Source organism: Macaca nemestrina, chromosome 1 (genome assembly GCF_043159975.1).
Source record: "Macaca nemestrina isolate mMacNem1 chromosome 1, mMacNem.hap1, whole genome shotgun sequence".
NCBI classification, from domain to species: domain Eukaryota; kingdom Metazoa; phylum Chordata; class Mammalia; order Primates; family Cercopithecidae; genus Macaca; species Macaca nemestrina.
Window position 1 is genome coordinate 127338678 of NC_092125.1, and position 16036 is coordinate 127354713.

A 16036-nucleotide genomic window follows, 5' to 3' on the forward strand; every position below is an offset into this window, starting at 1 on the left:
CCTCTTGTCCTGTTAATTGAACATCAAAATAATATGCTTATGTTAAAATACATCATATTTAACATAGAGTTATTTTGTGAGCCTGTGTGTTGGAGGGGAAGGGGCAGGGTGAGTAGTTGGTTATCAAATTATAGAAGTCAAATTACATTTTACAATAAAGGGACAGAGTGAAGGGAACTCTAGAAATGATGATAGTAAGAACAATTAGATCAATTGGAAAGCTTTAATTCAAGGACTGAATTTCATCATCCTATTTCATCCCTTAACTGCAGTGCCTATAGCTCATGTGAAAACAAATTTAGCTAATGTTTCCTGTGAAGATTCAAAGATACTGAATAAGGAAATCTCAGTTTGGAAAAACAATCACTGGTGTATTGATACCCTTTTTTCTTTGAGACATACATGAAAAATTGGTGAGTTTATTTCTCTCTCTCTCTGTGTGTGTGTGTGTGTGTGTGTGTGTGTGTGTGTGTGTGTGTTTAGGATTTTCTAGAGTATAAAATTGTATCATTAATTTGCCTGTTAGTAATGGATCATATTGTTCATGAAAGTTTCTTTAGAAAATTAAGTAATTGTGGATTATATTTACATACAGTGAGATACTATTTTGTTACATACATTTTCTATTTCGAAATTAGTGGTGGTGGCAAACAGTAGCCAGTAACTTCAATTTTAATGTTACTCTGGATTTGGTATAGCTTTCTTTTTATGCAATAATTGATGTAACAAAGATATTGTCATAATTACCTTATCACCCTCAATTGAGATCTGAGGATTTTTTAAATTTAATTTTTGGATATTATTGAGACTGATATCTGAAAGTGATCTCCAATATGTTAACTATTATCCAACACTGTTGCCTTTTTTTTTCCATGGCTAGAGTATTAATTTCTTCTGAGTATTCTGATACCTCCAGAATATGAGTGTTTTAGGTATGTTTCTCAAATCTTGTTAAGAATTCCCTCTGATTGATAAATATCATGATTTTTAAAAGAAAAAAAAGTAAAAATGAAAAGCATTAGTGAGCTTTCAATTGCCAAAATAATTAAATGCAATAAAATGTTTATTATTCTGTATAATATCCAGATTACACAGGAGGATTTAGTGAAACTCAGCCTAACAGTAAAAAGTATGACTGAACAAAGCAGGTCATTATTGTGAATGTGTAAATGTTTATTCCCTTGGTAAAAAGAGATGGCATTTATAATTTTCAGTCTCCAAAGACAATAACATACTCAGCATACTAATTAAGAAAAATGAATCAGCTCAGAATTTAATGGCAGGGAATATGCCATGTTTGATTTCTTTCTTAATTTCTTTCTTTTTTTTTTTTTAATGGAATCTCACTCTGTCTCCCAGGCTGGAATGCAGTAGTGCGATCTCGGCTCACTGCAGCCTCCACCTGCTGGGTTCAAGCCATTCTCCTGCCTCAGCCTCCCGAGTAGCTCTGACTACAGGTGTCACCCGCCACCATGGCTGGCTAATTTTTTGTATTTTTATTAGAGACGGGGTTTCACCGTTTTAGCCAGGATGGTCTCGATCTCCTGACCTCGTAATCTGACTGCCTTGGGCCTCCCAAAGTGCTGGGATTACAGGCGTGAGCCACCGCTCCCGGCCGCCATGTTCGTTTTCTTATCATTATTAACTATAACAATACTATTTTAAAGGTAGTCTATACCTTGAAACAAAACAGTGGAAAGTAAAAATTTCTGGACCTCAATCAATACTACCCAGATAGCTGCTGTCAAAACATTTTTAGTGTATTCTTAATTTTCTATGCAGATAAAAATTTTATGTAATTGTTTTTATAAAAGATTGAAATTAAATTTTACTTTTTATTCTGAAATCAGATTTTTTTAACAAATACGTTGGTTGATATTCTACCTCTTTACTTAACTACTACTTCACATACAGTTTTGTAAGTACGAAGCACTGCATTGTTTTAGGTAAGATTTTTGCTAGTGAGGAAGCATGTCACAGGGATGATTCATATATATTTATCTTTACATTTTTTTTATGATTAGTGACAGCTTTAAAGTTAGTAAATCACTTTATACATAATTTTTAATTAGAAAAAGTGTAAATTCCTTAAAGTGTTTGATTTCTAGGCAAAAGATTACATACATTCAGAAGTGTATTGCTTCCACTATCCTGCCTTCTAAAATGCTGCATCCATTACTGTCCCCAGCACTTATATGAGTGTGCTTTTCTGCCCCACTTCTTCAAGTATATAGGGTAATACAAATATTCTTAATCTTTTCAGTTTGACAGATTGAATATATAATAATATTTATGCTTTTTGTAATTGTCTCATTATGAATGATAGTGGCAATCAATTTTTTTGTCAACAGATTTTTAACTTTATTCATGCCAAAGTTTCACGAAGTCTATTTTAAAATTTTCAACCTTATATCAAAAATATAAGAGTAGCTAATTTAAGCTACTGAATATTTCCTTATTAACAATAATGTAGAAAATGTAAAAACAAAGAAAAAAATCCATAATTTCCAGACACCAAATATAGCCAGACACCAAACTTTCCATAATTTCTATAATTTCCAGACACCAAATATAACCCCCATAAAAATATAGTATGTTTCCTGAAAACTGTTTTGGTCCTATACATGCAAAGACATATTCAATTCCTCCCTTTGTATACTCACAAACAACCCTATATGGTGCAGTAGATTTCACAATGCAGAGACACATTTACAGTATACTTGTTAAAAAAACTTCTGGCATGATAACTTCAAATATTTATTTTTAATATATTGATATTTCATCTTATAGCTGCACGTAGTTTATTTTTTGTTGTTGGATATTTAGCTGGTTTCCAATTATTTGCGACATTAAATAATACTGTATAAACATATTTGATCATAGCTCTACAAATATATCTGGTTTTGGTGTATTCCTTTTATGTTAAGATATTAGACTTCTTGTGCAATATTTTCACAAGTTGCCATGAAGTTATCACAGAGTAAACTCACAGTTCTATAGATAGGGAGTGGACTTCTCCTGAATAAACGGAATCCCCAACATGAAACTGATTTAGGAAGGAGGACACGTTTGTCAAGCAACATTTTTTTGAACCTCCGCTTCAAAAAATATAGTTGTGCTTGAGGGAAAGGAAGATTCCAATTCCCGGAAGTAAGACAGAAAAGCAAGAGAGTGAGAGACATCTCTTTAAACTATAAATAACTTTTACAAAATGACATAATATAAATGCCAGTTTTTACATAGATTCTTCATTTATTTTGTTTTCATTGCTCTCTAGTATGCAAAATGTACCTGGACAGTTTTGGTGCAGTCATGGGAAAATCAATGAAGGGTCATGCAAATAGGTTTTAAACAAATAAAAGATAAACAGTGCTCAACAAAGACTAGAGTGGGATTGATTGTGGATTTTAGTAAGATATTATAATAACTCTGGAGAGTCTACATTTCCAACTGTTCCTCCTTACATAGGTATTTTGATCCTTCTTTAAACAGATCTGTTTCCTCTACGTTTAAAATGGATTCTAAGGCCAGACATGGTGGCTCACTCCTGAAATCCCAGCACTTTGGGAGGCCAAGGTGAGCAGATCACTTGAAGTGAGGAGTTCCAGACCAGCTTGGCCAACATGACGAAACCCAATCTCTACTAAAAATACAAAAAATTAGCAGGGCATGGTGGTGCACACCTGTAGTCCCAGCTACTCAGGAGGCTGAGGCAGGAGAATCGCTTGAACCCAGCAGGTGGAGGCTGCAGTGAGCTGAGATTGCACCACTGCACTCCAACTTGAGCAACAGAGTGAGACTCCATCTCAAAAAATGAAAAAAAAAAAAATTCTGATAATACCAATAATACTACTGAAAAATAGTAGTCATAGTTAACGTGTATATAGTGCTCAACATCTGCTGGATTGTTCTAAAAATTTTACATATGTGAATCCAGCTAATTTTCCCAGCAATACTATCAGGTAAGAATGATCACTACTCTCATTTTAGAGCTTTGATAACTGAAAGAAATAAAGTATTGATAGACCATGGACCCAAAATTCATCAATGAAGAGCTGTGACTTGAAATAAAGATGTCAAGTTTCATAGATCATGCTCTTCACCACTATGATGAACTAGCTCTCTATGTATAGAAAACATACATACATATATACATATATGTATTTTTAAAGGCAAGCTCCTCTATTTGAAATTTTTTTCTATAGAAATACCATATCATTTTAGCTTTCAACTGTAGTGCATTAGACTTCTCATTTCATTTTACCCCTTTAACATTGTGTAGTATGCATGTTTTACTTAATCTCTGTCAAACTTGGAGGTAAAAATTTAACGTGATTATATATTTTCTGAGTTTCTACAATTATGAACGATTTCCTCATTTTTCCTGGTTATTTATAGTATAGCTATTTAAAGTATAACTTTGATGGATTGCCTATTCTTTTTTGTTGCCCACTTTATCTTTTCATTTTAAGTACACCTTTTATGCAGAGGTTTACTTTTAAAAACTGATTTAAATTCAACTTAACAAAAATTCTTACTGTTCTATTTAATTTATTTATATTTTACATGTCACTGTCTTTTAGAATATAAAATACATACCTTTTTAGTCTTTTTGGCAATATGTATTTCTTTCTAATTATAAATATAATAAAGAGAAATACAATTTAGTGAATTAAAAAATGTGAATATCACCTAGTAGCATCTACTCTAAAAAATGTAGTATTGTTATTGTCTACATATTTTTACACAAATGTACATGCATATTTAGAAAATTTAATGTTCTACTTCATAGTTTTACTTCTTGCCTTTTTACTTACAATTATATTATGATTATGTACAATATCTTATTTTTTAGGCAGTTTTGAAAATGTGATATCTGAAGCTCTATACATAGATAAATGTTTTATTTATCTTCTATCTTGCACTAAGTTCAAGCTTATTGACTTAAGCCTATTTGCCACTTATGTGATCACAAATAACACAGCACTGAACATACTAGATTTTTAATACTTTGAAGGCATTTATGTTAAGATTATTTTTATTGGGTGAGTTTGTAGCTTTACTAGAATTTAAAGTATTAATATTTCTAAAACTCTTGGTACATATTGTCATGTTGGTCTTCAACTTTGTTAAGAGTATATCTCAGCATCTTTTTTAAGAGTGTGTGGGGCCGGGCATGGTGCCTCACGCCTGTAATTCCAGAACTCTGGGAGGTGAAGGCGGGCGGATCATGAGGTCAGGAGATCAAGACCATCCTGTCTAACACAGTGAAAACCTCGTTTCTATTAAAAAATACAAAAAATTATCCTGGCGTAATGGCGGGGTCCTGAAGTCCCAGCTACTCTGGAGGAGGCTGAGGCAGGAGAATGGGGTGAACTCGGGAGGCGGAGCTTGCAGTGAGCTGAGATCCGGCCACTGCACTCCAGCCTGGGCGACAGAGCGAGACTCCGTCTCAAAAACAAAAGAGTGCCTGGACCTCGCGCGGTGGCTCAGGCCTGTAATCCTACTACTTTGGGAGGCTGAGGCGGGCGAATTGCCTGAGCTCAGGAGTTCAAAACCAGCTTGGGCAAAAAGGTGAAACCACGTCTTTACTAAAACTACAAACAACAGCAACAACAACAACAACAAAAAGAGCCGGGCGTGAAGGCGTGCACCTGGAGTCCCAGCTACTCAGGAGGCTGAGGCAGGAGAATTGCTTGAACCAGAGAGGCGGAGGTTGTAGTGAGCCAAGATCGCGCCAATGCACTCCACATTCCAGCCTGGGAAACAAAGCGAAACTCCATCTCTCTCTCTCTCTCAGAGAGAGAGAGAGAGAGAGAGAGAGAGCGCCCGTGTGTATGTGGAAGATGAGGGATTGTGTATGCGTGTGTGCATTAAGTGTGCAAGAAAAAAATTATAAAAACTGCTCATTTTTAGAAGATTGAATATGTTTAAAAATATATTTACCATTAGTGTTATTTTTAAAATCGTTGCTCACGTAATTGTATATGTAATTGAGACATTTTAATTATGGACATGGAACTACTTATATGTTGTCTATATTTAAAATTATATATATAATCATATATTATACTATAATATATATTAATATTATTTCTAAATCTTTGCTCCTAAATGTTGACTTTACTTGGGTAGCTTCCACTATGTCCAACACTAGTAATAATTAAGTCAACATTAGTAAATTAATTTCTGTTAGAAAAGACCTCAATATGGACAAATAGATTGGATGATCCTCAGAGAAACATTTATTTCAGACAAATTTTTTCTCACTTTGCAGTGAATAATGTTATAAAAATAAAGGATGATACTGTTGAAATAATTATATTAAAATTGAGGATTAATAAACATAGTATAGCTTCCGAACTGAAACATGAAATTGGACCATTTTCTTCTTAATATATGGGGTCTTACAAATAAAATGGAAAGTAATTTTTTAACCACTATTAAATTGAGAAAATAAGTATTTACATAAATGACTCCTTTGTTTAGTGCTTTCTAAATGCCCAAGATTTTTACTCAAATTAAAGCTTATTTTAATTACTTATACAGCAGAAAAAATGAATTTATTCATTTCACTGAATATGGAAAATATTGAGGAGAAAGAGTGTACTGTATTGATACCTTAGTAGAATGATTGCAATAAATTAAAAATAGTTTCCATCCTGAAAAAAAAGTACAGTAATTTCCTGGGGCTAAAAGAAAGTTAATTATTTGACTGATAGCAATGATATTAATATTTCATATATTAGTTATAACCAGCACCACTAAAAGTGATATTTGGGTTCATTTTGTATTATAGATTTATGTAAATTATTACCTTAGGTTGAAGAGGTAGTAACATAAGGCAGTAAATTAAGGGCAATGTAACTGAAGAGTAAAAGTGTGACATAGGCTCTCAGATATGCAATGTGCATTTCTGTGTTTGGAGCAATTACATGCATATTCAGTAAATAATGACAAGGCCCTTTTGTAAAATGATTTAGGTTACATGTTTTAAGGGCTTCTTATTATTTATCTAACAATTTATTAGTATATTAATGACCTACTGAAGTTAGTATCAGCTATAATTTTGAGTGTTTATGAGGTCTTCCTATACACTAGACACTTTCATTAGCACATTCCAAGGTGAGTAGAACGTATAGATACCGCTTAGTATGGACACACCTCCTCTTACTTGTGTGATTCCTATGACATCCTAGAAAAATTATTTCACTTTACTTTGAATTGTGTTGGTATTCTGATTTGTCTAATTACCAACAGGATAAACAACTTCTTAGAGTTTCTGTATTGTGAAATAGAGTAAGTCTGAGCCCTTGTCATAATCAGTTATGGATGCCATAACAAATATCATAAACTGGCAGCTTATAAACAACAGAAATTTATTTCTCACACATCTGAAGGCTGGGGAAATTCAAGATCTAGCAGGGAGTAGATTCAGTGTCTGGTGTGAGCCCATTTCCTTGTTCATAGATGGAGCCTTCTTACTGTGTCTTTCTATGGTAAAAGGAGTGAATCAGCTCCTTTGGGTTTATTCTATAAGTTCATGTAAGGGCATTAATACCATTTAGTTGGGACCCACTGCCATGATCTAATAATCTTCCCAAAGGCTTCACCTCCCAACACCATCATGTTGGTGATTAAGCTTCAGCATAAAAAATTAGGGGACATTGATATAACACCCACAGATATGTGGTAAAAATTGATTATCCTGCTGGTGATTAGACAAGTCAGAACACAAACACGAATCAAAGTAAAGTCCAATTATTTTGCTAGGATGCCATAGCAATCACATGGGCAAGAGGTGTGTCTATTCTAAGTAGAATCTGTATGTTCTACTTACCTTGGAATCATGTATGCTACTACTGTATTGTGAACTTTTACATTTTTGTTATTAAAAATAATAAATACAAATAGTGATATACATACAGAAATAAAGACCTTATAGGAAGACATATTTACTTTTCAGGTCAGATGTAGCGGTTTATGCTTGTGTCCCAGGTACTCACGGGTTTGATATGGGAGGATTGCTTGAACCAGGGATGTTGAGGCTGCAGTGAGCTGTGATAGAGCCACTGCACTGCACCTCAGGTCACAGAGGAAAACCTTGTCTCAAAGGAAAAAAAAAAGAAATTTTTCAGTGAGTAGTTATAATTGTTATATTCATGCTTTGAGCTCCTGGTGGAATGCAATATAGGAATTAGGGTGTTCAAAGAGACTGTTTACCATAGTCTTTGACAAGTTTACAAAGCCAGGGACATTAAATCCTACCTTATATACAGAATAAAAAAGAATTTTAGAAAGGCAGGGGATTGGTGACAAATGTAATAGCTGAAAAATCACTGTGCAACAAATATTAAAGGTAATAGCATGTCCTGAAAAGACAGTAAGTAAATGTCATGATTTTCCTACAATTGTACATTGAGGTTATTAAGATTATTTATTCATTTATTTATTTTTTATTATACTTTAAGTTCTAGGGTACATGTGCACAACGTACAGGTTTGTTACATATGTATACGTGTGCCACGGTGATGTGCTGCACCCATTAACTCGTCATTTATGTTAGGTATACTTCCTAATGCTATTCCTCCCTCCTCCCCCTTCCCCACAACAGGCCACAGTATGTGATGTTCCCCTTTCTGTGTCCAAGGGTTCTCATTTTTCAATTCCCACCTATGAGTGAGAACATGCGGTGTTTGGTTTTCTGTTCTTGTGATAGTTTGCTCAGAATGATGGTTTCCAGCTGCATCCATGTCCCTACAAAGGACATGAACTCATCCCTTTTTATGGCTGCATAGTAGTCCATGGTGTATATATGCCACCTTTTCTTAATCCGGTCTGTCATCGATGGACATTTGGGTTGGCTCCAAGTCTTTGCTATTGTGAATAGTGACACAACAAACATACATGTGCATGTGTCTTTATAGCAGCATGTTTTATAATCCTCTGGGTATATACCCAATAATGGGATGGTTGGGTCAAATGGCATTTCTAGTTCTAGATCCTTGAGGAATAGCCATGCTGTCTTCCACAATGGTTGAACTAGTTTACAGTCCCACCAACAGTGTAAAAGTGTTCCAGTTTCTCCATATCCTCTCCAGCACCTATTGTTTCCTGATTTTTTAATGATTGCCATTCTAACTGGTGTGAGTAGCATCTCATTGTGGTTTTGATTTGCATTTCTCTGATGGCCTGTGATGATGAGCGTTTTTTCATGTGTCTGTTGGCTGCATAAATATCTTCTTTTGAGAAGTGTGTGTTCATATCCTTTGCCCACTTTTTGATGGGGCTGTATGGTTTTTTCCTCATAAATTTGTTTGAGTTCTTTGTAGGTTCTCGATATTAGCCCTTTGTCAGATGAGGAGATTGCAAAAATTTTCTCCCATTCTGTAGGTTGCCTGTTCACTCTGATGGTAGTTTCTTTTGCTGTGCAGAAGCTCTATCTGACTTCAAATTATACTACAAGGCTACAGTAACCAAAATAGCATGGTACTGGTACCAAAACAGAGATATAGACCAATGGAACAGAACAGAGCCCTCAGAAATAATACCACACATCTACAGTCATCTGATCTTTGACAAACCTGACAAAAACAAGAAATGGGGAAAGGATTCCCTATTTAATAAATGGTGCTGGGAAAATTGGCTAGCCATAAGTAGAAAGCTGAAACTGGATCCCTTCCTTACACCTTATACCAAAATTAATTCAAGATAGATTAGAGACTTAAATGTTTGACCTAAAACCATAAAAACCCTAGAAGAAAACCTAGGCGATACCATTCAGGACATAGGCATGGGCAAGAACTTAATATCTAAAATACCAAAAGCAATGGCAACAAAATTGACAAATGGGATCTAATTAAAATATTAAGATTATTTAAAAAACAATTATGAAAAAGTGCCAATGTCAATTTAAAAAATAAAAGAGAGGAAAATGGGATTAAAAGGTCATAAATTAAGATTTGAAATCTTTTAAAGGAAAAACTTCCATTGAAATTTATCTCAGTATTTTAAGTAAGACACACAGAATAACGAAATTAAATCACTAAATATCTAAAGCTTCTTAAATTATTAGAGTGTGTAATATAATACCTAATAGAAAAAACTTATAAATTATAATGCAAAAAATGAGTCAACTAACTTTTTTTTGCATTATTGATCAACATTTTGAATTGGGTTTTGATAGAAAAAATAGATATTTTCAGAGTAAATTCATCATCTGACATAAAGGGATACATTTCTATTTTATTTTATATTTTAGAGAGGTACAAAAGTTGATTATTGAACTTTTGTGAAAAGGGCAGATATATTTGCCACAGAGGGTTTGTTAAAAATAAGATTTTTTTTTTTTTTTTAAAGAGAAGAAATGCAGCTTTGAGAATGTGACCTCTGAGATCACTGATAGAATGCGTGCTGTCATCACAGGCTGTTCTGAAGGTTGCACTCATCTGATCAAGTGACACTCAGTGGAAAACAATGTTGTACTTCCCTTTTTTTTGTAATTTTTTAAGAAATTTAAGTAAATTAAAATAAGTATTCATGAAATTTGTTCTTCCTCTAAAATCAAATTATATTTACTTCGCTAAGTTTGAGCTACAGATGATGTGCAAAATCAGAATTGTCACTAGAAATTGGCTTCAAAATTTGCTCCACTTAACCTTACTTGAAAGATGTATAGGAAATATTATATTTAGTGGCCCTCAAGTATATAATCACGAGTAACAAGTATACTTGAATAATTTAGAGCTACTTTGAAGAAATTCAAAATACACTCTATTACGAAAGAATAATTCAACTGTATTTCAGATTTAAATATATATATACCTATATATACACACACACACTTATATAGCAATATGTGAAGTCAAAAGCGACTAGTAGTTGTAATGTTTTCTTGTTATAAAATTATTAAAACAAAAACAATTATAATGCAATGTGAAATTTAAATAAACAAATTTGAAATTTCTCATGAAAATGGCATACGCGCTGTGTCCTAGTTCATTTGGGCTGCTATAACGTATCATAGACTGGCTAACTGATAAAAAACAGACATTTATTTCCCAAAGTTTTGGAGGCTGAGAAATACAAGATGAAGGTGCTAGCAGATTTGGTGTCTGATGAGGGTTTGCTTTCCGGTTCATAGATGGTGCCTTCTCACTGTGTTCTCACAAGACAAAAGAGATGAGGGGTCATTTTGGAGCCTCTTTTATATGGCCATTACTTAACTCTCATAACCTAATTACCTTCCCAAAGTCCCCATTCCCTAATACTATCATCCTGGAGGTTTTAATGTCAACATATGAATTTTGGGAGAATATAAACCTTCAGGACACAGCATGTGGAAACTCAACACACACATACACGAACACACGCAATCAAAACCAGAAAATGTTACAGCAAGTTATGCAATGGGGTCAATAAATTGTTCTCCTTTTTTATTTTTAGTTGTTGTGATAATTATTTGAAGTAAACTGTGTTGTCTGTTTCTGATATAGATAGCTGCACATTTAAGACAATGGAACAAAGAGATGCTAACTTTTAATTGTAAGTAATGCTCCAAAATACTTCTCATAAATCTGCCTGCAGATAAATCGAAAGTACCTCCAACCAAATAAGTCTGACATATAGTCAAATGACAGCTATCTCCATTATGTGTGTGTGTGTGTGTGTGTGTGTGTGTGGTAGTGACTTTGCTAGTAGCTTTGTTGATATCACAAATGATCAAGCATTGATATCTTATAATTATATTAACAAAATTATAATTATAAGTAATATAATTATTTTATCAGAAACAAAGCAGATCAGAGAAGATACCCTTTATCTATTTGTTTTTACCATGATTATCACCCAATAATTATCAAATCCTCACACTATATTTTTATTTTTTTAAAGCAAAATGGGGCAATAAATCAAGAATGACCAGTGTGTTGAGGCAAGTTAACAAGCATTTTCTGAGTTTGTCACATTGTCTGGAATCTTTTATTAGTTACTATAAAGTATATACAAAAAAGTAAAATACGATTTCTGATTCCAAATATTGTGATTTTGAAATGGTGTAAAATATAATAATTGATAAAATAGCATTTACTGTATCCATTTGCATCGTTTTGCTCATTCCTCTCAGAAGGTTGTGCTAGAGGAAGCTGTTATTTCTAGAAATTAATTTTTTCCATCCACAAACATAGAGGAATTCTTATTTAAATTTTAAGTCAAATCAATATATTTTTTGATGATCAATATAATGGTATACCATTTAAAAAGCCTTTTTTTTTCTGATCAAATTCCTTCATCAAACTGTCAAAAAATTTAAGCGTAAACATCAAAGTTGTAGATAATTTGGTATATATTCATCCAGTTTTTAGTTTATTCGGTTATTCAAAAGCACTTGTTGAGTGGCTTTTTTGGGCTAGGCAATGGACCAGGGAACAGGGAACAGAGAGGTGACAGTGCGAACTGGCTCAAAGCTTCTCTAATGAGCTAGATTATCATGCAAATTAAACTTAGAGTACGATGGGATATGTGTTATGATAAAGGATTATGCAAGTTGCTGTGCTGTGCAAATGGGAAAAAGCGACTATTTCTGTTAGAAAACTTCTTAAAGAAATTCAGATTCATAGACACAGCTTCAAATTCTTCCTAGTAGGCAGTTGTCACCTGTTCATCGCTTAGTCTGAAAGTGGAAGTATATTTGCTACCCCCCTTCTGATGGTAAAAGTTATACAGAGATTAGAAGCAGAAAATGAGAATTACAATGAGAATACTACAATGTAAAATTGAAAAACTGCTGGAGCATTTAATAATGAGGAAATTTGTCATCGATGTAAAAAATCTTCAGCGATTAGAAAATCATGTCCTTTGTAGAAATATGGATGAAGCTGGAAACCATAATTCTCGGCAAACTAACACAGGAACAGAAAACCAAACACCACATGTTCTCACTTATAAGTGGGAGTTGAACAATGGGAATACATGGACTCGGGGAGGGGAACATCACACCCCGGGGCCTGTCGGGGGTTGGGGGCTAGGAGAGGGAGAGCATTAGGAGAAATACCTAATGTAGATGATGGGTTGATGTGTGCAGCCAACCACCATGCCGTGTATATACCTATGTGACAAACTTGCACGTTCTGCACATGCATCACAGAACTTAAAGTATTAATGATTAAAGAAAAAGAAAATCAGTGCTTTCAAGGGGGTGTTGTAGATGGCTAAAACAAAAAGCCTTTATAAAAGCACATGTTTGTTAGAATGGAGGTGAAGTGAGAGTATAAAGGATAAGTGCAGGTGGTGATAGTTCAATTCCAGGTCCATTTCCATTCTTAGTTCTATTGGAAGTCTGTTAGTAATTTACTTTGAAATAAAAATATTGTTAAGTGTTGTTTGTAGAAATGTACTAGTGCTGTGCCATTGAAATTGAATTTAAGCAATAAAAACCTGACCATATCAATTTGAAGGAAAATAATATTTTATGAAAGATTGTCGTTTAATGGAAATAAAAATAATGAAATATTTTGAAAATAATCAGAGGTTAAATATTTCATATAACACAGATATCAATCCTATTTCAATTGCTGAGAAAGCATTCTCTTTGAAATGTGTTCAAGCATAAGAAACATGAACTAGAACTAGATTACTTAATTCTTGAGGATCTACTTAGGAAGCTATATATATTCACATATCAGAATGATGACTTAAAGGATAATGATCTTTTTTTGTGTATATGGTAGAAAACAAAGATCAATATATATTTTAATATAAATACAATTAGAAAATTTGAAGGGTAGGCCGGGCGCGGTGGGTCAAGCCTGTAATCCCAGCACTTTGGGAGGCCGAGACGGGCGGATCACAAGGTCAGGAGATCGAGACCATCCTGGCTAACACGGTGAAACCCCGTCTCTACTAAAAAATACAAAAACTAGCCGGGCGAGGTGGCGGACGCCTGTAGTCCCAGCTAGTCGGGAGGCTGAGGCAGGAGAATGGCATGAACCTGGGAGGCGGAGCTTGCAGTGAGCTGAGATCCGGCCACTGCACTCCAGTCTGGGCGACACAGGGAGACTCTGTCTCAACAACAACAACAACAACAACAAAAAAAAAAAAAAAAAAAAAAAATTTGAAGGGTAAATTAATGTCAAATTATGATGCCTATATAAGATGATAGAAGTAAAAATATGTTGGCAATCTCAATTATTTGTAACACAAGGGTATTAAGGGATAATTTTCTGTGAGGTTAGGCAGCTCTGAGGAAAGTGTCCTTTCCAAAAGGTCAGCAACTCCCAGGAAGATGGATTACATATAGGTAGAACAATCTGGCAACTTTTATGTTCAAAGTTCTGCTAACACGAATAAGATTATCTCTACCCTTTTCCTCCATTTCCAAAGAGTTTGGGAGATCTTATTTTTTAAAAAATATTTGTCATACCTTGTATGCAAAGAACATTTTCTTTCCTACTATTGGGTGATAGGTGAACATATTTTATAAGAAGTATTAGTTAGATAAATGCCCCTGTGGAGATGAAAACATCATCGGAGGATAAAGAGCATCGTTTAGTTTGATCTCTGTTATTTTCCAGGTAAGAAGTGCAGGTACAATAGCTATATTAATATTTTATACTCATACTTGTATAAATTACCTCAAAATAATCAGTCCCTTTTGAATAAAATAAGGCAATATGTCATTGATGTTTTATTTCCCTATGTGCTCACCTACAATGTGGGCATTGTCATGACTGCTGGACTTACTATTACTTTCTCCAATTGTGTAAGGTCCTTTGCTTGTGGAATACATAACAATATATCACTTTCAAAAATAGTCTGATAACGAATGAAAGCTAAAGTGATGATGATTTTCCCTCATGCGAAGATTTGCTTTAAATAAAATCATTACAAAAAATGTAGTTAGTTGGCAAAGGAAACAGGTACAACATTATTTCATTTCTATGTGCAGACTTAGAATGAAGGGAGCATTTATTGTGGAATACAGATAGCTAACAGAAGAATGTGAGGAGAAAGATATCTTTTACAGAACACACACGATGATGTGCATAAAATTCATAAAATGGAATGGAGAAGAGAATAAGTCATTCTTAATTTACTCTAAGTAGAATTTTTAAGTATTTTAAAAGGTTATGCTAAGTTATCCATTAAGGGATAACATATATTATTAATCATTTAAGACAATATTGATATTAATAATGAAGATACTAACTTAGGTAAAAGTGATTCTTAATTCTAATTTTATGGTTATGTATTTAACAAATTGTGAGAAGCAAATTTTATCCACATACTTATGTGTTTCTCTGATATCTCTAAAGTAAAATCAGTTTTAAACTCTAATTTTATAATACTTTCACAGTAATTAAAAATTAACAGTAACTAGATTTTTATACCTCCTATCTCTCCATATGGGGAAATAGTACAATATAAATTAAGGTATTGTGATTTTTAAAAAGACACAACTCTCTCACTAAAGTAATACCTATTCAATAGCCAGAAAATAAAAATCCGGTCACAATCTCATTACTTAGAAACTGGTATTGTTAACATCTTACCCTATGTAACCTAATCTAAGCTTTACATGTCTAGATTGAAAATGGAATCATATAGCAAATTTTTGTAGTAATAATCTTTTTTCCACTGGTTTTTAAAATGGTAAAATTATATTCTATTTTCCATCACTTATTTAACCAATACTATTACCTTTGGCAACTTTGGTAGTTTCTAAATATGGATTTTTATAATCAGCTTTGTGAGATGCACTGTTTTAGCAACATCTTTTCTGTCACCCTTGGTAAAGTCGTTGGGAGACTGTCCAGTTGGCTTTACAGGAAATGTGTGCCACACAGTTAAATCAGTTCACGCAAGTAGTTACTCCCTTATTTACATTAATAATTCTACTGAGTAAGGTTTTGTTTCAATTTGCTTTGTTGATGTTAAAATCTGGGTAATTTACATATGCTTATTGGACTTCTGAAAGATAAATTTCTTGTTCAAGTTATTTATGTGTGTTTCTGTTGGCATAGTCATCATTATCTAACCA